At 48.5% G+C, this 23,737-nt stretch overlaps 1 long non-coding RNA gene and 5 other non-coding genes across 7 annotated transcripts; 3 read left to right on the top strand and 3 right to left on the bottom strand.

The window, feature by feature from the left end:
• Positions 1–347: 347 nt before the first annotated feature.
• Positions 348–22,564, bottom strand: LOC127041348 (uncharacterized). 2 transcript variants are annotated; one of them, XR_007771632.1, is made up of 3 exons: positions 22,198–22,564; positions 20,302–20,404; positions 348–879 (listed from the first exon to the last, which is right to left on the bottom strand). It is a non-coding gene; the product is annotated as an uncharacterized LOC127041348 (long non-coding RNA). The 2 variants fall into 2 exon arrangements; XR_007771633.1 differs by having other exon boundaries at positions 20,302–20,384.
• TRNAS-ACU (transfer RNA serine (anticodon ACU)) lies at positions 5,647–5,728 on the top strand. The gene has a single exon. It is a non-coding gene; the product is annotated as a tRNA-Ser (tRNA).
• TRNAK-UUU (transfer RNA lysine (anticodon UUU)) lies at positions 11,273–11,345 on the bottom strand. The gene has a single exon. It is a non-coding gene; the product is annotated as a tRNA-Lys (tRNA).
• Positions 14,945–15,016, bottom strand: TRNAC-GCA (transfer RNA cysteine (anticodon GCA)). Its single transcript has one exon. It is a non-coding gene; the product is annotated as a tRNA-Cys (tRNA).
• TRNAS-AGA (transfer RNA serine (anticodon AGA)) lies at positions 16,982–17,063 on the top strand. The gene has a single exon. It is a non-coding gene; the product is annotated as a tRNA-Ser (tRNA).
• TRNAS-GCU (transfer RNA serine (anticodon GCU)) lies at positions 22,381–22,462 on the top strand. The gene has a single exon. It is a non-coding gene; the product is annotated as a tRNA-Ser (tRNA).
• Positions 22,565–23,737: the final 1,173 nt, after the last annotated feature.

Raw genomic sequence — 23,737 nt, 5'->3', positions numbered from 1 at the left:
TGGGAGAATCTCCCAGACAAAACTTCTGACAGTGCTAAGCAGCATCTGATCATTCAAGGGCGGAGCGCACTGCTCAGGAGGAGGAGGAGTGTTTGGCTCTGGGGTTTCACTTCATCCCAGTCTAGAGAGAGGGGCCCAGCCATGGAGTTTGGCTCAAGAAGACCAATTCTCTAGTTTGTTAAGGGCATTTTGAATTCCAATCCTGTGATCCAAAGTGCTTGGTGTCATTTGCAAATTTTAGAAGCATGCTCTCCGCTCCATTTTCCAAATCAGTAATGAAAATATTGAATAGTACCAGAACCCAGACTGATCCCTGCTGGACCCACTAGGTACACCCTCTCCATTGGACAGCCAGACATGGAGAAGGGCTCTTGGAGTCTGAGCTTTCAACCAGCTCTACACCCACATCACACTGATTGCATCTAGACCACATTTCCCTTGTTTGCTTGTGAGAATGTCCTACGGGACTGTGTCAAAAGCCTTTGTAATACCAAGATAGATCCCATCTATTGTTTACCCACCTACACTAGGCCCAGAACCCTGCCAAAGAAGGAAAGAGGATTGGTTTGGAATGATTTGTTCTTGACAAATCCATGCTCACTAGTCCTAAGAACCAAATTATCCTGTAGGTGCTGCTGACAAACTGATTGTTTAAGAATGTACTCCAGTATCTCTCCAGCTATGGAAGTGAGGCGAGCTAGTAAGTCTCAGAGTTCTCTTTGTTCCCTTTTAAAGATAGGTCCTGTCTTGTTGAAGGGTGGGAAGATGTTCTTCTTCAGGGATCTCAGATGAGAACTGGGGCACAACACCTGGTTTGTTAAGGCCACAAAAACAGAGGCAGGAACCTCTTTTCTCCTCCTGGCAAAGAACCCCAGGTACCTGAGAGATAGGGACACACATCCATGAATGGGCTTTAGAAAAGGCAGTGGTTAAAAAGTTTGGCCCCGACCATTTCTTGTTTCCACAGACTAGACATTTTAGCAAACTTTAGAATTCCTTCGTGCTAAACACCGTGAAACTCCCCTTTCTCCTTCACAGAGGGTTTTAACGCCCCTTATCTCACTCAGGCTAATGACTGCCCGAGTTCAAGAACTGTCCCTGTTCCCATTGGACAGATGGGGAGGATCCTGAGGTCCAGAGAAGGGAAGTGATCTACCTAAGGGCCTACATAGCAAGGTGGTGGCAGAGCCAGAAAGAGAAGCCTCAGGTCCTGACTCCTGTTCTAACAACCAGCAAACCCCCTGTCCCCAGAGGCAGGGATAGAGCTCAGGAATTGAGATAGTGGAGAAATTTAATTGAAACCATTTCTATCAGAAAATTCCATTCAGACTAAACCACTTTCTTTCTTGAAATCAAAATAAATGGGATGAAAGTTCTTTGCAAAAATATTTTGTTGCAAAACAAAAGCATCTCCTGTTTGTCAGAGTGTGTTAAATTGCCTCGTTGCACGCAAAGAGGAGACACTTAGATTACAAACATGAGTTAAGATGTTTCATTCTGAGCTAAGTAGTTGCTGCTCTTAACAATTTCAAAATGAAAAAATACAAATAAAAGAGACTATTTCAGCTATTCTATTATGTCATAATCTGCTCTGAGTAAACGTGATAGGACACCTCATATTATGCACTACTCCTAGTGACACTCTCCAATGGATCCCCATCCTCCACCCACCGTGAGGTAGGTAGGAGCGGATCATTACTATCTCTACTTGAAAGAGGGAGAAGCTAAGGCTGAGAAAGGAGAATTGACTTGTCTTAGGTCACACAGCCAGCCAGTGGCAGAATTGGGAATAGGACCCCAAGAGCCCTGATTTTCAAAGTAACCATCAGATCTTGAATTGCAAACATTGACTGACATGAGTAAAGTGCTCTCAAATGAGTTGCAGACCAACACTGCACAGTAATTATTCAGCAAGTATTTTAGGAGAACTGCAATGTTAGAGAGAATCATGAACTGCTCAGAGACTATTAATGCACTGAAGCAGCAGAATTCATCAAATATATAACTGGTTCTGACTTATTTCCTTGGCCTTCAAAGAGAGCAACAAGGACCTGAGTCTCCTCCCTGTCAATAACCCCCTGCTCAGCCAATCAGGGTAGAGACTGAGAACAGGAGGCCGAGGGTTTTCACCAGAGAGCCCAAAGGATGGCCCAAGTCACCGGTGGGGATCACTGCCCGAGCACTATTTCAGCTCCACATTTCTGGGTGGACCTCCCACAGTGTGTGCTGCCGAGCACTCCCCCACAACACACACACACACACACACACACACACCGCTCCTGGTGTTGGGAGGGGAACAGCTGAAAGGACAAAAGAAGAAAGAGACAAAGAGAAAGGAGGGAGGGATGGATGGAGGAAAAGGTGAAATAAAAAGGACAAACCCTAATGTCCCCAGTGATTCTAAAGGACAAAATCCCAGGTGCAGAATAAAATTCTGCGTCCTTAAACTTGTATTTTCCATGCCTAGATTTCAACTGTCAACAAAGAGATCAGACTGAACAGGTTTTAAACCTCGAGGAGGCTCTTACCTTCTAAACAGGGACATCTGTTTTCTAGTAAAATCACAAAAACGGAAGGAGAAAACTCAAAAGAGGTTCCTCCTGGCGCTCATGTCCGTGAACATGAATACTCTCTCAGTCCTCAAAGAGAGACTTGGAGAAGGAGACTTGCTGATGCAAAGCCGCAGGGGTCTCTGAGGTTTCCCCGGCCCTTCGCCCCTGTCCTGCCTGGCTGATGTTGCATCTTTCTGTGAGGTCACCACCTCCCCACCATCTTTGACCAATAGTGTGAGGTCCTGCAAAAGGCCTTTGTTATGTCACTGCCATACCCCTCCCTTGCTGTGATAATGTCCTGCCCCTGCCCAGGCACTTTGGAGGTTTGTGCTACTCCCTGTGGATCACCTCACTCAAGGAGCATTCGTTCTAGGAAGCAAGCCGGCTAGACAGTAGTACATCAGACGCTGCTCCCAGCGCTATACTCAGTTTTTCAGAAATTAGTCAACTTTATGGCCAGAAGAGACCATTAGAGCATCTAACCTGACCCCCTGCATATCGCAGGCCTCCTGTATGACACAATAGCTACTTTGGGGGCAAACACATTCCACAAAGGCATCTAGTTTTCATTAGAAGACATCAGGAGATGGCAAATCCACCACTTTCCTTGGTAGCTTGTTCCTGTGGTGAATCATCCTCGCTGTTGCATATTTGTGTCTTATTTGTAATATGAATTTGTCTCTTTTCACCTTCCAGCCATTGGGTCTTGTTATGACTTTCTCTGCTAGACTAAAGAGCCCTTTCATACCCAATCTTTTCTCTCCATTAAGGCCCTTCAACACTTCAATGAAGTCACCTTTCAATCTTCTTTTGATAAGCTAAACAGGTTGAGCTCGTTCAATAGCTCACTAGAAGGCATTTTTCTCCAGCCCTCAGAACATTTGTTGGCTCTTTGCTCATCAGAATCCTGAACCCCAACTGGATGTGGTTCTTGTTCTTCTGCACAACATAGCTCCTAGAGAAGAGGGATCTGCAAATGCACATTCATATGATCCCTTTGTTTAATTGATGAAAACATAAACTAGACACTAAGAGGATTGGAACTGATTTCAGCTGATGGACAGCTTCGCTAGGTTTTTATGCATTTGGACAGTGAAATGTTGAATGTTTACATTCATATCTAGCCCCCTCCCCCCCGTATAGTGGAGCTCCTGAACATAATGGAGAATGGAAATGAAAATGTTTTCCTTTTTTAAAAAAAAAGAAAGAAAGTTATAGAAGAACACTGGGGTTTGAAGTGAGGATCACATGAGCTGCAAACAAACACTCTACCACTGAGCTATACCCCCATGACAACAGGTGCATGGAATCGTGATCTCCAGGACTTTCAAGGACAAACCCTGCTTCATCGACGTCCTTTACCATTCCCAGACCACAGATGGTTTTAAAAATGGGGTTTTATTAAACTTCTTAAATGTGGTAAACACCACAGCTTGCAAACCCACCGATATAGCTTCTCCTACTGACATAGCTGCCACCTCTTGGGGAAGTGAATCAACTACACCTACAGGAAAACTCCCTCCCCTCAGCATAGAGCAGTGATTCTCAAACTATGTCAGGACCCCAATGTGAGATGTGACCCTGTTTTAATGGGGTTGCCAGGGCTGGCATTAGACTTGTTGGTGCCTGAGGCTGAAGCCAAAAGTCTGAGTCCCACCACCCAGGGCTGAATCCCTCAAGCTCTGGTTTTCGCCCTCCCCCAACTGGGGCAGGGCTCAGGCTTTGTCTCCTCTGCCTCTGCTCAGTGTGGAGGGGCTTGGTCCCTCTTTCCAGGGCCATGTAGTAAGGTGTTTTTCAGCAGAAGAGGGTAGTAGTGAAAGGAAGTTTGAGAAACCCTGGCAAAGAGCCTCTGAATATGTCTAGACTTGGCTCCCTGTGGCACCATGGGGAATCAGACACTGAAAATACAGCCATGCAGACACCACACACCAACCTTGCCTAGCAGGCAAGAATCAAACCTCCACAGAGAGATGCCTGTTGTTTTTTAACCCAGCTCCCTAGGCACTCAGCCACAACCACTTAACAAAGGGGCTTTTCTACACTATGGTTCTGGTCTCACTGAAGGATCAGTTTCCAATTCTTTGCTCAGGACCAGCATTAGGGAAAATGGTGCCCTGGGCAAAACTTGTATTTTGGCACTTCCCCATTGCCCCTGAATGATCCCCACTCCCCCTTTACTGCTAGCTCCTGCACGCCCAACCCTTGCACCTCCTTCACCCCTAATCTTGCCCCCTCCTGTGCCCACTTTGTCCTTAACTCCCTGTGCCACCAGCCATTGCCCCTTTTCTACAGACCCTTCACATGCTTCCAGTGCTGCGGGCCCTGCACTTGTTCTCCCTTTCCCTGGGCTTTGGCATCACTAGCCCTGCTTAGTGTAGTAGGGTTCAGTGGTTCCCAAAATGTGGGGCATGACCCCTAGGGGGACACAGAGGAACATTCTTGGGGGCACCTCATGGCCTGAGCCAGCCCCCATGGAGGAAGCACCATTCAGCCTCACTCTGTCCCAGCTCTTCCCCAACCCCATCCTTATCCTGGAGCTCTGGCTTCCAGCTTGGCCTTGACCCCCTTACCCATCTGCACCCCTCTCCCCAGCAAGCAACAGCCCCACTCCCAGCCTCGGTTCTTGAATGCGGCTTCCAAGGGTCCACAGCCATGGATAAGAGGGCACAGTGTGAAATGTTTGGGGACCACTGGTTTAGGGTGATGTCCTCAATCACTTCTACAAAGTCCAATAAAAGCTATTCCTCATCCATCCACCCCTCCATCAGAACGGGCTAGGTATGTTCTGCTGCCCTTCACTCATACAGGAAGGATAATAACATTTCATTCCATTCAATCCTAAAGTGATTTGTAACCCACCACCAGCCAAAACTGGTCATTTTGGGAAAGCAGCCCCATGATGCTGAATACCTAAGCAGAGTAGGTGTATCTGTGCAAACACGGTCAGTTCCTGAAGTCTTTCCCCCAGCTCCGCACTATTTGTGAGGGGGGGAGCTAATTCAGCCCGCGCTTCCGCTTAGTATTTAAAAACTCCTTACTGTCCCTATCTCTCCTAGCCTTAGATTTCTCCTCCTGTCTCTTTCTTGACAGCTCAGATGAGGTGGCCAAATGGTTAAGGTGATGGACTACTAATCCATTGTTCTCTGCATGCATGAGTTTAAATCCCATCCTTATCGGATGTGTTTAGTCTTCACCCTTCTGTTGTAGAAAACCATCTTCCCCTTTTGGTACAATGACAGATCAAACAATGTTGCTTCTTGCAAACAAAACCTACTCAGAACTCCCTTCCTTTAAATAAAATGTCTAAATCCCAGTTTTCTTTAAAAAAAACAAATTCTCTAGTAGTGTATTTCTTAGTTTTTATCTCAAAAGGTAACATCCTCATCATCTCCCTAAAACACCCTGGGACCTGCCCAAATTATTAAAATACCCTCAACCTGAGCAAGGCCAGAGCAGTGAACCAGAGCTAGTGTCTAAGCCAAGCTGTTCTGAAGGAGGCAACTCAAACATTTTCTCCCTGCTTCTCTTGGCAAGGTCTGACTGAGAAAACTAAATTCCCCAAACTGAAAATTTTCTGCTGAAAAACCAGTACTAGTTTGTTTGGAGACTTTGATTTGAAAGTATTATTGTTATTATTCTCTTCTGATTTCTGAATCAGTTCAGTCTTTCTCCTCCAGGTGTGTTTCCAGCTGCTGAGTTGTGCAGGAGAGAGGCCAAGTCATGATGTCTTGTGTATAAGGGAGAAGCGGTGGATGTGATATACCTAGACTTTAGTAAGGCATTTGATATGGTCTCGCATGATATTCTTATAGATAAACTAGGAAAGTATAGTTTAGATGGGGCTACTAAAAGGTGGGTGCATAACTGGCTCGATAACCGTACTCAGAGAGTAGTTATTAATGACTCCCAATCCTGCTGGAAAGGTATAACAAGTGGGGTTCCGCAGGGGTTTGTTTTGGGACCGGCTCTGTTCAATATCTTCATCAACGATTTAGATGTTGGCATAGAAAGTACGCTTATTAAGTTTGCAGACGATACCAAACTGGGAGGGATTGCAACTGCTTTGGAGGACAGAGTCAAAATTCAAAATGATCTGGACAAATTGGAGAAATGGTTTGAGGTAAACAGGATGAACTTCAATAAAGATAAATGCAAAGTCCTCCACTTAGGAAGGAACAGTCAGTTTCACACATACAGAATGGGAAGAGACTTTCTAGGAAGGAGTATAGCAGAAAGAGATCTAGGGATCATAGTGGACCACAAGCTTAATATGAGTCAACAGTGTGATACTGTTGCAAAAAAAGCAAACGTGATTCTGGGATGCATTAACGGGTGTGTTGTAAACAAGACACGAGAAGTCATTCTTCCGCTTTACTCTGCGCTGGTTAGGCCTCAACTGGAGTATTGTGTCCAGTTCTGGGCACCGCATTTCAAGAAACATGTGGAGAAATTGGAGACAGTCCAGAGAAGAGCAACAAGAATGATTAAAGGTCTTGAGAACATGACCTATGAAGGAAGGCTGAAGGAATTGGGTTTGTTTAGTTTGGAAAAGAGAAGACTGAGAGGGGACGTGATAGCAGTTTTCAGGTATCTAAAAGGGTGTCATCAGGAGGAGGGAGAAAACTTGTTCACCTTAGCCTCCAATGATAGAACAAGAAGCAATGGGCTTAAACTGCAGCAAGGGAGATTTTGGTTGGACATTAGGAAAAAGTTCCTAACTGTCAGGGTAGTTAAACACTGGAATAGATTGCCTAGGGAAGTTGTGGAATCTCCATCTCTGGAGATATTTAGAAGTAGGTTAGATAAATGTCTATTAGGGATGGTCTAGACAGTATTTGGTCCTGCCGTAAGGGCAGGGGACTGGACTTGATGACCTCTCGAGGTCCCTTCCAGTCCTAGAGTCTATGAGTCTATGTCTCTTCCCCTCTTTCATAGTTTCTTCCAACTGGATAGGAAGCTCCTTTGCTACAATGTGAGTCAAGCAGTGTCCATTGTCTATGTGCTATCTCAGAGAAACCTACATTGTACAAGGTTCCTGGGATAGTCCTTGGGAATGTGGATACCTTCAATGGGCCAGCAGCGAGTCTGGCTCCTCCTTTGTCGCACCTGAAAGGCTGGTGGTGGGCATTTCTCAACCTCATAACATATCTGAGTAACGCACGCAAAGCAAAACTTCATAACTTCCCAACCAATGCGAGCACACACAATCCAACAAGATATTAATGTTCAACAGATCAAGACTTTTGAAATGATACCTCACCAGGCAGACTTTGTACAAACCATGTCATCATTATATGAGAGTGGTGAATATGGGGCTTCCAGGTGCTGCTTTGAGCACAGCGTACCACACCTGGGCTTCCACTGCAATGGAGACGTGCCCTCAGAGTCCATCTCTCCTGGGATAAAGATGGCAGCATGGCTGGCCTGGGTCATCTGACTTGGGCTCATGGACATAAAGCTCAGAGGCTAAAAACTGTGGTGCAGATATTTGTGTTCACACTGAAGCCTGGGTTCAGAAACCCTCACCCCTCGTGGGGCCTCAGAGGTTGGGCTCAAGCCCATATGTCTGCACTGTAATTTTATAGAGGTTTAGAGGGAGTTTAGCAAGTGGAAATAGTAAAACTGCATTGAGGGGAGTGGACCACTGACCTATCAGCTCTTAACACCCAAACTTTCAGCAACTCTATTAACAGTGCCTGTGAGTGTAATTTAAACCATAGGTCCATCTAGTTCTGAATCTTGTCTTCTGACAGTAGCCAATACCAGGTGCCCTAAAAGCCACTCCCCAAGACACCACTGCGAGTTGAACCCAGGATCTCCTGTTTACAAGACAGGTATTTTAACCAACTAAGCCACGCTGCCTGCTGTTGTTTAAAGCATTGTGTTTGCCCACACCTGACTCTCTGACAAGCCCCACTGGGCCCTGACAAGTGTTGCTAGTGTTTGGCTTCTGTAAAGCAGAGGAGAAGGTGAAGTTTTGCTCCCAAGGTGTGTGTGTGATTCTTTGGACAGGTCTACACTACAAAATTAGATTGGTCTAATTACATTACTTAGGCTGGCAATGCAGTTCTATCAAGGTAATCCCAGTGTAGATAGCAGCTCAGCTGTTAGAACTTTCTGGAGCTATGAAAAGGGAGGGGCCCAGCCTTTGCAGCAGGAATGCAGGGCAGGTGAGTTCATGGCGGGCATTATGGGATACTGGTGGAGGCCAGTTATGGCAATATGATAACCAGCAGCATTTACACTGACAATTTGTCACTTTAAGTTTGCTGCAAAAAGCTCCAGGCCTCTTGTCGAAGTGATTTTATTTTGTCACCAAAACAGGGCAGTTTTGTCGCCAGACGCGGCATTGCAGCGTGTACACCAGCCACAAGCTGCCAACCGAGGGAGTGTTGTGTGTTTTTCGCACATCTGAGCAATATAATGATGTTGAAATAACTTTGTAGTGCAGACCTGGCCAAAGATTCACACACACACAACCTGCAAGGAAAACCTCACCTGCTCTTCTGCTTTGCAGAATTCAAACACATTAAAAGTTTATCAGTCCCCAGTGGGGATGGCAGGGAGTCAAGTGTAAGCAGACACTGTATTTTAGCCACAGGAAGGTACCATGGCTTAGCTGGTTAAAGCCCCTGTTTGGTAAACAAGAGATCCTGGGTTCAACTCCCAGTGATGCCTTGTTGAATAACTCTTGGGGCACCTGGTATTGGCTACTGTCAGAGGACAAAACACAGAGCTAGATGGACTTTTGGTCCACCCCAGTATGGCTGTTCTTATGGTTTAAATTACACTCACAGGCACTGACAATAGAGTTACTGAAAGTTTGGGAGTTAAGAGCTGATAGATCAGTGTTCCAAGCTCCTTGCAGATGACCCCATCTCTCTGGGACAGGGGCAGGTCTGGGCTCTCACACCAAATGGCTCATTGTGGCTGCCAAAATCTGTGAGCAGCTCATTTAGTTTCCACAGAGGATTGAGTCCTGTTTTGTGCACCGTGTGTGAGAATGAAAATCCTAAACCACCCTTTGAAATAACAAATGCAGCAGGATGTGTTATTGTCCCTGCCTCAAAGCAGACAGACCAATGGAGAAATGCCATTGAATCCACGGTAGTACTCCACTGCCATTTTACCTTTTTTGCTTGCTAAACTCCCTCCCAACCTTGTGGAGTCCAGAGCCCGGTATTCAGCCTGAGCCAAGATATCTACACTGCAAATTTACCACCCCACAGCCCAAGCCCTGGGAGCCTGAGCTTGCATGGGACAGCCCTGGGTGTTTCATTGCAGTGTGGACATAGCCTAGCATTATGTCTACACTGCCATTAACACACCCAAGTCACTATTCTCAAACACTGGGTCAGCTGATTGAGGCTTGTGGGGCTTGTGCTGCAGGGTTATAAAATTACAGTGCAAACCCTTGGGTTTGAGCCAAGCCTCCGAGACCCCACGAGGGGTGAGGGTCTCTGAGTCTAGGCTCCAGTTTGAGCCCCAGGAATCCAAATCAGATCATCCAGGCCAGACAGGCCACAGGGATTTTGTCACAGTATAGATGCCCTCTCACGGTATGCCTACATTGCAACGTAAGCCCAGGGCTAGCAGAGGTCATGTCAGCAGCCCCAACACATAAACATAAACCATGAGGAAAAGACCCACTCCCAAATAAGCTGGGCAGTGTCCTTCCCCCTATGGTTCGTAAGTCCAGCAACCAAAAGTCCTTTAACATGAACCATCCCCTCTCTGCACCCTACTCACAGCTGTTGTCCTTAGTCAGTGCAAGCCCAGAGGTGCCTTTGTACAGTTAACCTGCCATCCTGGGTGGAAAAGGGGGAAAATAAAAAGGCACCATACTCACTGTGCTGTCTAGGGACTCACTCATCCCTCCAGAGGCACCCTATCCTAAAGTTGGTCTAACATCTAAATTTTAGTATGAGGACCCAAGCCCTAGCCCACTTGGCTTTGAAACCCCTGTCCACCGCCTAGCAAGTGCTACTGAATTGAGAGTGAGTCCCTCAGTCGGGGTCTGCCAAGTACAGTTGTGCTGCCCTCGATTCACACAACAAGGATAACAATGCTTTATTTCTCCTTCCCCAAAAACAAGGAGACTGGGAATCCAACACCAGGCAAAAGTGATCATTTCGGCAAGCAACCCAACATATTTCCAACATACCGTAAAATCCACATGCAGATTCATACATGAAACCTTGCAAGAAAATCTTCCTGAGGCGGGGGTCTGAAGCACCTGCTGCTGGAGGGAAGGAGGGAGCTGTGGGTTGGGATTGAGGGGCACTGGGAATAGGAGGGGGCTGTGGGTTGGGACAGAGGAGAAGGGTGAAGAGGAGTAGGCTCTGGTGGGGAGAGAGGAGCAGTGTGCATAGGAGGGACTAAGGGTTGGGACTGAGGGGCACTGGGAAAAGAGGGGACATGGGTTTAGGCTGAAGAGCATCCTCATTTGGGGATCCAGCAGGAAAGGTGAAGGCAGCAGGTGATTCTAGTTCCTTAGGGATATTCTGTGTTTGTATGTGTGTGTGTGCAGGGAAGGAACATGCTATATGCCCAGAGGCCTTTATTCTTCCAGGCTGCAAGGACAAAGGGGCTGTCAGGAAGTTGCCCCTTCAAACCCAGACAGAAGAAGGCCCTTCTGAGGAAAGGGAAAATCCTGAAGAGAAAAAGTAACATCAAAGAGGACTCCAGAAAGACAGTCAAGATCCTGGTGAGTAATTTATTTCCTGACCAGGGACTTGAACCCTGGACCCTCAGATTAAAAGTCTGATGCTCTACCAACGGAGCTAGCCAGGCTCACAAGGAACCAGAGCAACTTGGTGCAGAGGAAAAGCTAGTGAGAAAACAAGTGCAAGAAACAATAGGGGAAACCTGCTGCTCTCACTGGCCTGGTCAACACTACGAGTTTATATTGAATTTAGCAGCATTAAATCGCATTAACCCTGCACCCATCCACACAACAAAGCCCTTTATATCGATATAAAGGGCTCTTAATACCAATATCTGTACTCCTCCCCGATGAGGGGAGTAGCCCTGAAATTGGTATTGCCATGTTGGATTAGAGTTAGTGTGGCTGCAATTCGACGGTATTGGCCTCCGGGCACTATCCCACAGTCTACCATTGTGACCACTCTGGACAGCAATCTGAACTTGGATGCACTGACCAGGTAGACAGGAAAAGCCCCATGAACTTTTGAATTTCATTTCCTGTTTGCCCAGCGTGGAGCGCCGATCAGCACAGGTGACCATGCAGTCCCAGAATCAAAAAAGAGCTCCAGCACGGACCGTATGGGAGATACTGAAGCTAAGCTTTTTCTCAGCTCATTTCACCACCCTCTATCCTGCTGGTGTTGATTTTAGCGCAGGTTTTACCCAAAATTGGGCAAGCTAGTATGTGTAGGGAGGACTAATGACCCACTAGAGTTTGGCAGAAAGCAGCACATTTATTATACTCTCAGCTAAGCTCAAAAAAAGAAGGGGCGGGAGTGTCACACTCACACTTACATACTCACGCTCCCAGGACAGGCACAGCACTGGAGATGTCAGGATTCTGCAAGGTAAGTGTCCCACAGTGCAGCTATGGACAGTGCGATGAAGGTAAGTCTTCCTGAGGCACAGTGAAATACAACGCAGAAATCCACTGGCCAGGCGGTCCAGGCAAAGGGCATTCACTGGAGGTACAAGCCTGTGAGTGCTCTCCTGAGCACATGGCTCCTTCTCCTTTTAAGGACCTGCACCTAATGGTCTGCAACTAGAGATGACTTGGCTGCATCTGGTTGGTCACACTCCACCTTGGGCAGTGTCCATGCTCTGGGGTTGTGAGTGCTGCCTAATTAGAGTCCCAGACACCTTGTCTACCTGGAAGCTTTTCTGCTCTTCAACCAGCCCATTCATCCCTCCAGTAGTCCAGGAGTGAGCGGGAAGAGTAAAGCCACTTCACTGGCATTCAGAGAGGGAGAGGAGACAAAAGTGGGAGCAGGGGAAGTATAACAGACCTTTTGAGCATAGAAATCACTGCTGCTCCTACAACAGCAGGGACAGGCCAGTAGGAGCTGGGAAAATTAAGCCCTCATTGTTTCTGCCTGGATTCAAACCAGAGGCCTTTTACACGTTAAGTAAACGTGCTAACCACTACACTACAGAAACTCTGTCACAGAGCTCTGCCCCGCCCTTCATGAGAACATAAGAATGGCCATACTGGGTCAGACCAATGGTCCATCCAACCCCACATCTTATCTGCCAACAGTGGCCAATGCCAGGTGCCCCAGAAGAACTGACCCTAACAGGTAATGATCAAGTGATCTCTCTCCTACCATCCATCACCACCCTCTGACAAACAGAGGCTAGGGATCCCATTCCTTACCCATCCTGGCTAATAGCCATTCATGGACTTAACGTCCATTAATTTATCTGGAAAAAGAAGGAAGAGTACTTGTGGCACCTTAGAAAATGAACAAATTTATTTGAGCATCAGCTTTCCTGGGCTAAAACCCACTTCATTGGATGCATGCAGTGTAAAATACAGTAGGAAGAGATATAGATATAGATATATATACAGAGAACATGAAAAAATGGATGTTGCCATACACACTATAACAAGAGTGAGCACTTAAGGTGAGCTGTTATCAGCAGGAGAAAAAACCTTTTGTAGTGATAATCGGGATGGCCTATTTCCAACAGTTGACAGGAAGGTGTGAGTAACAGTAGGGGGCAAATAAACATAGGGAAATAGTTTTACTTTGTGTAATGACCCATCCACTCCCAGTCTTTATTCAAGCCTAATTTAATGGTGTCCAGTTTGCAAATGAATTCCAATTCAGCAGTCTCTTGTTGGAGTCTGTTTTTGAAGTTTTTTTGTTGTAATATTGCGACTTTTAGGTTTGTAATCGAGTGACCAGGGAGATTGAATTGTTCTCTGACTGGCTTTTGAATGTTATAATTCTTGACATCTGATTTGTGTCCATTTATTCTTTTATGCAGAGACTGTCTGCTTTGGCCAATGAAGGAAGGGGCTGGATTCAATGGTTCCTTCCAGTGCTAGGAGATAGGGTACATCCATTATCTTTTTTTTTTTCTTACTGCACATCAGACCCAGGACTTCCACCCAGCAGTTCTTGGGGCTGTGGGACAGAACTGAGTTTCCCTGGCAGCAGTGAGGAAGAACGGTTGGGACTGAGCTGTCTGGGGAATATTTTAATCCTTATTTAATTTTCAGAGGATTAAATCAATGCAACTTCCACTTCTCCGTCTTTCCCAAGGAAATAATGTTTCTGTGTGAAGTACTCAAACCTTTTAATAAGAAGAAGTGAAATGAAATGGCCACATGATAGCAACAGAATCTAAGAAATTTGTTAGTTTCTAGGGTGCCACACATACTCCTGTTCTTTTTGAGGAAACAGACTAACACAGCTGCTCCTCTGAAACCTAAGAGATGAGAAGCCATGTTCTTGTTCAATGAGCATTGAAGCTGAAAAGGGAGATGTTTTCTCTTTGACTTCTAGGCCCCCACTTCAAATCCACTACACACCTCTTTCCTCCTGCAGCCAGAAAGAGAACCCCACAATCATGCTAGTAGCACCCTCTGACCCTGCGATGAAAGAGAAGCTCTGAGACCCCTGTGCTGTCCCATCACCTCTTTGCTCAAACTGCCCTTGAAACCCAATGGGGTTTCCTTGGGCAGTTTTGACTCACTCCCAGAAAGGGTGCACTTTTAGGAGCAAGTTACAAATAGTGCAATTAACCAGCCAGAAGGGGCAGCAGATGTCAGTGTAGGAGCCATTGAAATAACTCTGCACTTACTTAGATGCAGACATAACAAGCTCTATGGTTGGTAAACTTACAGAGGCTCTGCTCTTGCTCATGAACTAGCAGCCCATGACCTGTAAACAGCTGCCATTTGAATACATCTGAAAGTTACACAGAACAACGATCTGTGTTACAGGAAGGTTAACATTTGTTAGAGCCCCAATTGATACTGTGCGCACTAAGAGAGGTTTGAATGTGTTACAGGGAGTTTGGTAAATCTTGGTTATTTTATTTTTGTAACAGGCTCCTATCCATCTCCAGTAGAGTTTTCAGTCCCCGTGGCAACTTATTTACCAAATGTAATAGAAACTAGTCCATTCCTCCCAAGTGGATGTGGTTCTTGTTCTTCTGCACATTGCAGCCCATGGAGGCCAAGGACCTGCAAATGTGTCTTCATTTAATTGATGAAAACAAACCTAGACACTTAGAGGATTGGAAGTGATTTCAGCTGGGGGACATGTTTGCTAGGTTTTTACACACTTGTACAGGAAAGCATTGAGTGTGTTTATTCATTTCAGGGACCCCTATTTAGTGGAGCTCCTGAACATACTGGAAACAAAATTATTGTTAATTGGAAGAACAGGTTTGTAAGGGAGCACTTGGATTTGAACCAAGGACCACTTGATCTGCAGCCAAACACTCTACCACTGAGCTATACCCCCAGGCCATTTACAAAAGCAAGTCAGTGATCTTAAGGATTTTGAAGGACAGGCTCCGCCTCAGAGAGCTCCTTTTCTATTCCCAGACCACAGGGATTTCAAAAATGGGGTTTGATTAAACTTTATATATACATGTAGACACCACAGCTTGCACATACACCAGCATAGCTTCCCCCAGTGACATAGCTACCACCTCTCGGGGAGATGGATTAACTGCACGGACGGAACAGCTCTCTCCCCTCCACTTAGAGCATCTTCATTATTTATAAATAGGTGGGAAATAACCTCCTGAATGGACAGGAACCAATTTATCAAATATTGCTGTGTCTGCATTCAATATGGGGAACTGGTCAGATTGGGCTAAGTTAGTAGGAGCATTGCAAGCAGATCGAGGGAAGTGATTATTCAGCACTAGTGAGGCCACATCTGGAGCATTGTGTCCAGTTTTCGCGCCCCCCTCCCAATACAGAAACAAATTGGAGAAAGTCTAAGGGAAGGGCAACAAAAATGATTAGGGGACAGAGGACTTACAAGAAGAGGCTGAGGGCAGGGCCGCCCAGAGGGGTGGCAGGTGGGGCAATTTGCCCCAGGCCCTGCAGGGGCCCTCATGAGCATATAGTATTCTATAGTATTGCAACTTTTTTTTATGGAAGGGGCCCTGAAATTATTTTGCCCCAGGCCCCCTGAATCCGGTGGGCGGCCCTGCCCAGACCATGGTGCTGTCCCCCCACTCCACCCCCTTCACTCATTCTCCTCCCTCTGAGGCCCCACCTGTGCTCTGCCCTCACTCCCATTTGGACACTTCCCACACCTGCTCTTCCTCTTTGGCTGAGGCCTGCTGGTCCACCTTTTGCTCACTCCTCTCCTCCCACAAGGCCTCCTCGCGCCTCTCCACCCTCTACCCCAAGGTCTGCCTGCTGCCCACACCTCTCTGCATCCTCCCCTGAGACTCACCCTGCCCATTGCCCACACCTCTCTGAGCCCTCCTCCGAGACCTGTCCTGCCCACACCTCTGTGCCCTCTCCCCTGAGACTCACCCTGCTCATTGCCCACACCTCTCTGCCCCCTCCCCTGAGACTCACCCTGCCCATTGCCCACACCTCTCTGAGCCCTCCCCTGAGACCTCCCTGCCCACACCTCTCTGCCCCCTCCCCTGAGACTCATCCTACCCACTCCTCTCTGCCCCCTCCCCCGAGACTCACTCTGCCCACACCTCTCTGAGCCCTCCACTGAGACTCACCCTACCCACTCCTCTCTGCCCCCTCCCCCGAGACTCACCCTGCCCACTCCTCTCTGCCCCCTTCCCCGAGACTCACCCTGCCCACCACCCACACACCTCTGCCCCTCCCCTAAGACCTGCCCTGCCTACTTCTCGTACCTCTCTGCCCCCTCCCCTAAGACTAGCCCTGCCCACCACTTGCACCTCTCTGACCCTCCCCTGAGACCTGCCCTGCCCACTGCTTGTGCCTCTCTGACCCCTCCCCTGAGGCCGGCCCTGCCCACCACCCACATCTCTCTGCCTGCTCCCCTGGCCTGACCTGCCCACCGCCCACACCTCTCTGCCCCTCCCCTGAGACCCACCCTGTCCACCTCTTTCTTTGGTCATCTGTTGTTATTCCTTGAAACATCAAGGATGGAATAAAAAGCTGAGTTTACTCCAGGGTGAGGAAAGAAAGGAGCCACCAACCCCCTGGCAAAGCCCTGGGGATATGGCGGGAAGGGGACTGTCTGAATTAGCAAGGCAGAAAATGGACAACAAGCTACAGCAACGTCATTAACCATGAACACACTCTCCTCATGCTCCAGCCAGAAGGGAAAGGAGCAGGAATTCTTGCTGTTGAGCCATGGACACACTTACACAACAGCACAGCAGTGTGTGTGTTGTAGAAGCTGGTCTGAGGAAACAACTGGAATTGATCACTCAGTGAGAACAGAACTAGAGAGCAGTGAGAGCCACATGTCAAGCAAGTAGTTGTGGCTGAGTGGTTAAGGTGATAGGCTAGAAATCCATTGGGGTCTCCCTGTGCAGGTTCAAATCCTGCCAATTACAGAAAAAGCTGTCGTTCTTCTGTTTTGATGGAGCTGAGTCTTGTCTCATTCTTAAGCTATGTCTAGATGAAAGAGTAACATGGCTTTAGTTAAAGTGTTTTAATTGAACAGCTGTTGCATGTCCACCCTATGCCCTGTGTCACCAGAGCACGTCCATGCTAGCATCTCTTGGATGGCCACAGAGAGCAGTGCATTGTGGTAGCTATCCCATTGTGCAACTGGCTGCAGGGTGCTTTGGGAAGGGTTTGCAATGCCTCACAGGCTGGTACAGCATCACATGATACAGTTTTCTGTTCCATGGGCATCCTACTAGATTTCCAGCTGCTTTTCCACTGCAATGTGCGTGCTGGGGTAGAGAGCATGTGTGTGTGGGGAGGAGAGACAGTGTGTGCATTGCAGAAGAGTGAGTGTGTCGGCACACTGTCTCTAAGTTCAGACAGCTGCTGGAAGCAACCAGTCCTGAGGCAGGGGACAGCCCCGACATCAGCCCCCCTTCTCTCACTGGCTCAGCTCAGCACAGCCCAGCACTCTCTGTCACACACACACACACACACATACACGTGCACACTGCTGCCTGCTTAGCTCTGTGTCAGGGGTGCTGGAACGGGGGGGTTAGAGGGCCATGGCCCCACCACTCTTTATTGGTTAGGACAAATGATGGAGGCGGGGAAGGGTGCAGTCTTGGGGAAGAGGCGTTCTGTGGGTGTGGCCTCGAGGGGAGAGGAGCTGTGAGTGGAGGTCCTTAGGGAAGGAGTGTCATGGGGGTGCCACAGTTCGGATAACAGTGCCCCCCCCACTGTAAGGAAGCTTCTGCCGCCCCTGCTCTGTGTTCGCAGAGCGGGAGAGAGCAGCATCCACGGCAGTGATTTGCTCCCCGGAGCTCCGGCAGGGGGGCTTGGGAGGTGATTTAAAGGGCCTGGGGTCCAACTGCACCAGGGAGCCCTGGGCCCTTTAAATCACCAGCCTGGGGAAGACGGGCCGGGCTGGCACAGCGTACTGCCTCTTGCCAGTACCTCATACTGTAACATACCGGCTTACTTTCACCTCCGGAAGGTCCTCACGTGGATCAATAACTGGTTAAAAGATAGGAAACAAAGGATAGGACTAGATGGTCAGTTTTCAGGATGGAAACAGGTATCTTGTGGTGTCTGTACAGGGACCAGGACTAGTCAACATATTAATAAATGATCTGCTGAACAGTGAGGTGACAAAATTTGCAGATGATCCAAAACTACTGGCTTGCTTCCTAGAACGAACGCTCCTTGAGTGGGGTGATCCACAGGGAGTAGCTCAAACCTCCAAAGTGCCAGGCCAGGGGCAGGACATTAGCACAGCAAGGGAGGGGTGTGGCAGTGACATCACAAAAGCCTTTTGTAGGACCTCAGACTATTGGTCAAAAGTGGTGGGGAGGTGATGACCTCACAGAGAGATGCTGACATCAGCCAGGCAGGAGAGGGGTGAGGGGCCAGGGAAACCTCAGAGACCCCTGTGGCTTTGCTTCAGCAAGTCTCCTTCTCCAGGTCTCTCTTTGAGGACTGAGAGAGTATTCGGGTTCACGTACGTGAGCGCCAGGAGGAATCTCTTTCAAGTTTTCTCCTTCCCTTTGCCTGATTTTACTAGAAAACAGCCATTCCTGTTTAGAAGGTAAGAGCCACCTCGAGGTTTGAAACCTGTTCAGTCTGATCAGTCTGGTGACAGCTGAATGCTAGGCATGGAAAACATGAGGTTAAGGAGGCAGAATTTTATTCCACACCTGAGATTTTGTCCCTTAGAATCACTGGCGACATTAGGGTTTGTCCTTTTTGTTTCACTTGTCACTTTTGTTTCCTCCTTTCTCTTTGTCTCTTGCTTTTGTCCTTTCACCTGTTCCCCTCCCAACACCAAGAGTAAAGTGTGTGTGTGTGTGTGTGTGTGTGTGTGTGTGTGTGTGTGTGTTGCGGGGGAGTGCTCTGTAGCTCCCACTCTGGGAGGTCCACCCAAAAATGTGCGGCTGAGATAATGCTCAGGCAGTGATCCCCACCGGTGACCTGGGCCATACTTTGGGCTCTCTGGTGAGAACCCTCAGCCTCCCATCCTGAGTCTCTACCCTGATTGGCTGAGCAGGGGGTTATTGACAAGAAGGAGACTCAGGTCCTTGTTCTTCTCTTTTAAGACCAAGTAAATAAGTCGTAACCAGTCATATGTTTGAAGAATTTTGCTGCTTCTCTGCATTAATGGTCTCTGAGCAGTTCGTGATTCTCTCTAACATTGCAGTTCTCCTCAGATACTTGCTGAATAATTACTGTGCACTGTTGTTGGACTTGAGCTCATGTGAGAGCACTTTACTCAGGTCATTCCATGTATGAAATTCAAGATCTGATGGTTAGTTTCAAAATCAGGGCTCTTGAGTCCTTTTCCCTACTCTGCCACTGACTGGCTGTGAGACCTAAGACAAGTCAATTCTCCTTTCTCAGCCTTAGCTTCTCCCTCTTTCAAGTAGGGATAATAATGATTCGGTCTTACCTACCTCAACACACACACTGTCTCTCCTCGCACACAAACAGTCTCTGCAGTTGAAAGGCAGCTGGCAATCTAGTAGGATGCCCGTGGAACAATGGGGTAGAGAAACCTGCATCACTGAAAGTACAGCCATGAAGACAAGACACACCAGCCTTTCCTAGCTGGCAAAAATCAAACCTCCACAGAAAGAGCCCTATGGTGTCATACCCCAGCTCCCTAAGCCCTCAGCCACAACCACTTAAGACAGGGGCCTTTCTACACTCTGGTTCTGTTCTCACTGAAGAGTCATTTCCAATTGTTTGCTCAGACCAGCTTCCCCAGCACACTCACTGCTGTGCATCTCTGTACATGTGGCCATGGCTGAACAGCAAGAATTCCTGCCCATTTCTCTACTGGCTGGATCATGGTTAGAGTATGTTTGTGGTTAATGATGTCACTGTAGATTGTTCGTTTCCTGCCTTGGGAATTCAGACAGTCCCTTTCCTAACATATCTCCAGCACATCAGTCCCTGGCTGGGTCTCCTAGGTAGTGGAAAACATCCCTTGTTTGGTGCTGCCAAGGGGAACGTGCAGAGCTGAGATGTCCCTCGGCTTGGATCAAAGGGAGATGTTAGATGGAATTTATCACACAACGCTCCCTGCTCCCCAGAGCCCCACGGGGAGAATCCAGAGAAGGGGGAGTCATTTCTCCCCTGCACTCCCAGAAGAGCTGCTAGGACTCCTTCCTGCCAGCTACTCACCCCTGGATTCCTCCTCAGCTCCTGGGATCTTTCTGCTCCAAAGGCTCCAGAGGCCTGGGGTGGGGAGGGCGTCACTGCACAGTCTGAAACACAAGGGAGGTTTCTGGAATTGAAGGAAGGGGCAGAAAATGGAGAGGAAAGAAACAGAGAGAAAACGCCTCATCTCTCTCCCCTCCCCCACCCCTCCCAGCAAGAAATGTTCTCAAGGATCAGCGTTAGGGGAACTGGTGCCCTGGGCAAAACTTGTACTTTAGCACTTCCCCATCGCCCCTGGATGATCCCCCTCCCCCTTTCTCCGCAGCTCCTGCACTCCCAACCCTTGCACCTCCTTCACCTCATCTCCTGCCCCCTCCTGTGCCCTAACCCCTACACTGTATCCACTTTGCCCTTAAGTCCCACACTCCCTTCCTGTGCTACCAGGCACTGCCCCCTGCTGCATCCCCTACACCCCTAACCCCTGCACCCCCTCCTGCACCCACGTGGGGACAGTGACATGTGTGCATGGAGCAACTCGCGTTGCTGCCCGCTCCTCCCTGGAAGGCTGCTCCTCCGGGCACCCCTAGGACCTGCGGGGGTGGGGTGCGGGGGCAAGAAGCGACATCATCCGAGCTCCCTGCATCCAGGTCGCTTTCCTCAGTCAGGCTGCATAAGGGGAGGGCAGAGAGCAGCAGCTTCTGATGCTCCCCTCACAGCACAGCCCAGGTGGGGAAAGTGACCAGGATGCATGGAGCACATAGTGTTGCTCCTCTCTCCCCCCAACCCTCTATGGGGCCATGGAGGAGCACTGGAGCAGGGGAGAGCAGTGAGCACCTTAGCACTGGCACACAGTGCCCTTTGACCCCCTGGAGCCCTGGGCAGCTGCCGGGGGGCCCCACCCCTAAGGCCAGCCAGGCTCCCCAGCACATATAGCAGAGAACACAGAGAGACTGGCCACACACTGAGCAGCGGTAGCCTGGGCAGCACATAATGGAGACTCGGGGGGGCTCAGCCTCCCCAAACCTTGTGTCACCAAGGGGCAGTGGAGCCCATGACTAGGGGCCCTGGAGAAATTAGGTCCCCCTGGAAAAGTCTCCCCCATGTCAGCCCCAGGGCTGGAGGAGCTCTCACTCCGTGCTACGGCCCGGGGGCTGCAGCAGGGGCACAGAGCTTCTCTGGTCTTGGGGCCACAGCGGGGCAGGGGTAAAGGAGTGACAGGGTGGGGCTAGTGGGGGAAGGGGTGGAACAGAAGTGACATAGTGGATGGGGCTGTGGGTGGAAGGTGTGGCAGGGGGCAGAGCCACAGACAGAAGTGACGGGGCCTAGTTCCAGTGCTGGGGGCCCTGCAATTGTTCTCCCTTTCCCTGGGCTTTGGCATCACTAGCCCTTGCTTAACGTGTAGGGTTCAGTGGTCCCCAAAATGTGGGGGCATGACTCCTAGGGGAACAAAGAGGAAGATTCATAGGGGCACCTCAGGGGCTGAGTCAGCCCCCATGGAGGGAGCACCAGTCTACCCAACTCTGTCCCAGCTCTTTTCCAACCCCACCCTCAGCCTGGGCCCCTGACTGCCAGCTCGGCCTCGACCCACTTGCCCCTGTCTGCAACCCTTTCTTCAGCAAGCAACACCCCACTCCGAGCCCCAGTTTTCAACTGTGGCTCTGAGGGCCCACAGCCATGGATAAGAGGGCACAGTGTGAAATGTTTGGGGACCACTGCTTTAGGGTGACGTTCTGAATCACTTCTATGCAGTCCAATAAATGCTATTCCTCACCCGTCAGGACCGACTAAGTATGTTCTGCTGCCCTTCACTCATGCAGGAAGGATAATAACATTTCATACCACTCAGTGCTAAAGTGATTTGTAACCCGCCACCAGCTAAAAATGGTCATTTTGGGGAAGCGGCCCCATGATGCTGCATACCTAGGCAGAGTAGGTGTGTCTATGCAAACATGGTCTGTTCCTGAAGCCTTTCCCACAGCTGGTCAGTACGTGTGAGGGGGGAGCTCATTCAGCCCCTGCTTCCACTTAGTATTTAAGAACACCTTAGTGTCCCTGTCTCTGCTGGCCTTAGATTTCTCATCCTGTCCATTTCCTGACACCTCAGATGAGGTGACCGAGTGGTTAAGGTGATGGACTGCTAATCCATTGTGCTTTGCACGCATGGGTTCGAATCCCATCCTCATCGGATGCATTTAGTCTTCACTCTTCCTTTGTAGACAACCATCTCCCCCTTTGGTACAATGACAGATCAAACAATGTTGCTTCTTGCAAACAAAACCCTGCTCAGAAACTCTCTCGCTTTAAATAAAATGTCTAAGTCTCAGATTTCTAAAAAAAAAATCTCTAGTCCTGTGTGTCTTAGTTTTATCTCAAAAGGAAACAGCCTCATAATCTCCCCCAAACACCCTGAGACCTTCCCAAATTATTAAAATACCCCAGTTGTCAGCAAAGCCATGACAGTGACCCAAAGCTAGAGTGTCTAGGCTAAGCTGTTCTGAAGGAGGCAACTCAAACATTTTCTCCCTGCTTCCCTTGGCAAGGTCTGACTGCGAAAACAAAATTCCCCAAACTGAAAATTTTCGGCTGAAAAACCAGTACTTGCTATTTGGGGACTTTGGTTTGAATGTTTTGTTATTGTTCTCTTCTGATTTATAAATCAGTTTTGTCATCCAGGTGTGTTTCCAGCTGTTGATTTGTGGGGGAGAGATGCCAAGTCATGATGTCTCTTCCCCCCTTTCATAGTTTCTTCCAACTTTCTAGAAAGCTCCTTTGCTATGATGTGAGTCAAGCAATGTCCATTGTTGCTGTGTTATCTCGGCGAAGTCTGCATTGTACACGGTTCCTGGGATAGTCCTTGGGACTGTAGCCACCTTTAATAGGCCAGCAGTGAGTCTGGCTCCTCCCTTGTCGCACCTGATAGGCTGGTGGGGGGCATTTCCCAACTTCATAACATATTTCTGTAATGCACACAGAGCAAACTTCATAACTTCCCAAACCAATGTGAGCACATAGAATGCAAGAAGACATTAAGGTTCAACAGATGAACAGTTCAAGATTTTTAAAATGATACCTCACCAGGCAGACTTTGTTCAAAACGTATCATCACTATATGAGAGTGGTGAATATGGGGTTTGCAGGGTGCTGCTTTGTGCACAGCGTGCCACACCTGGGCTTCCATTGCAATGGAAACGTACCCTTAGAATCCATCTCTCCCGGGATAAAGATGGCAGCATGGCTGGCCTGGGTCATCTGACTTGGGCTCATGTAGCTAGAACTGAGAGGCTAAAAACTGTGGTGCAGATATTTGTGTTCACACTGAAGCCTGGGTTCAGAAACCCTCACCCCTTGTGGGGTCTCAGAGGTTGGCTTTGAGTCCATATGTCTGCACTCTAATTTTATAGTCTTGCAGTCCAAGTCCCATAACCCTGAGTCAGCTGACCTGGGCTTTGAGACAGGTGAC

Source organism: Gopherus flavomarginatus (assembly GCF_025201925.1).
Source record: "Gopherus flavomarginatus isolate rGopFla2 chromosome 13 unlocalized genomic scaffold, rGopFla2.mat.asm SUPER_13_unloc_2, whole genome shotgun sequence".
In the NCBI taxonomy this organism is placed as follows: Eukaryota; Metazoa; Chordata; order Testudines; family Testudinidae; genus Gopherus; species Gopherus flavomarginatus.
The sequence above is the reverse complement of the archived record's forward strand: the minus strand, read 5'-3'. Positions and strand labels throughout refer to the sequence as shown.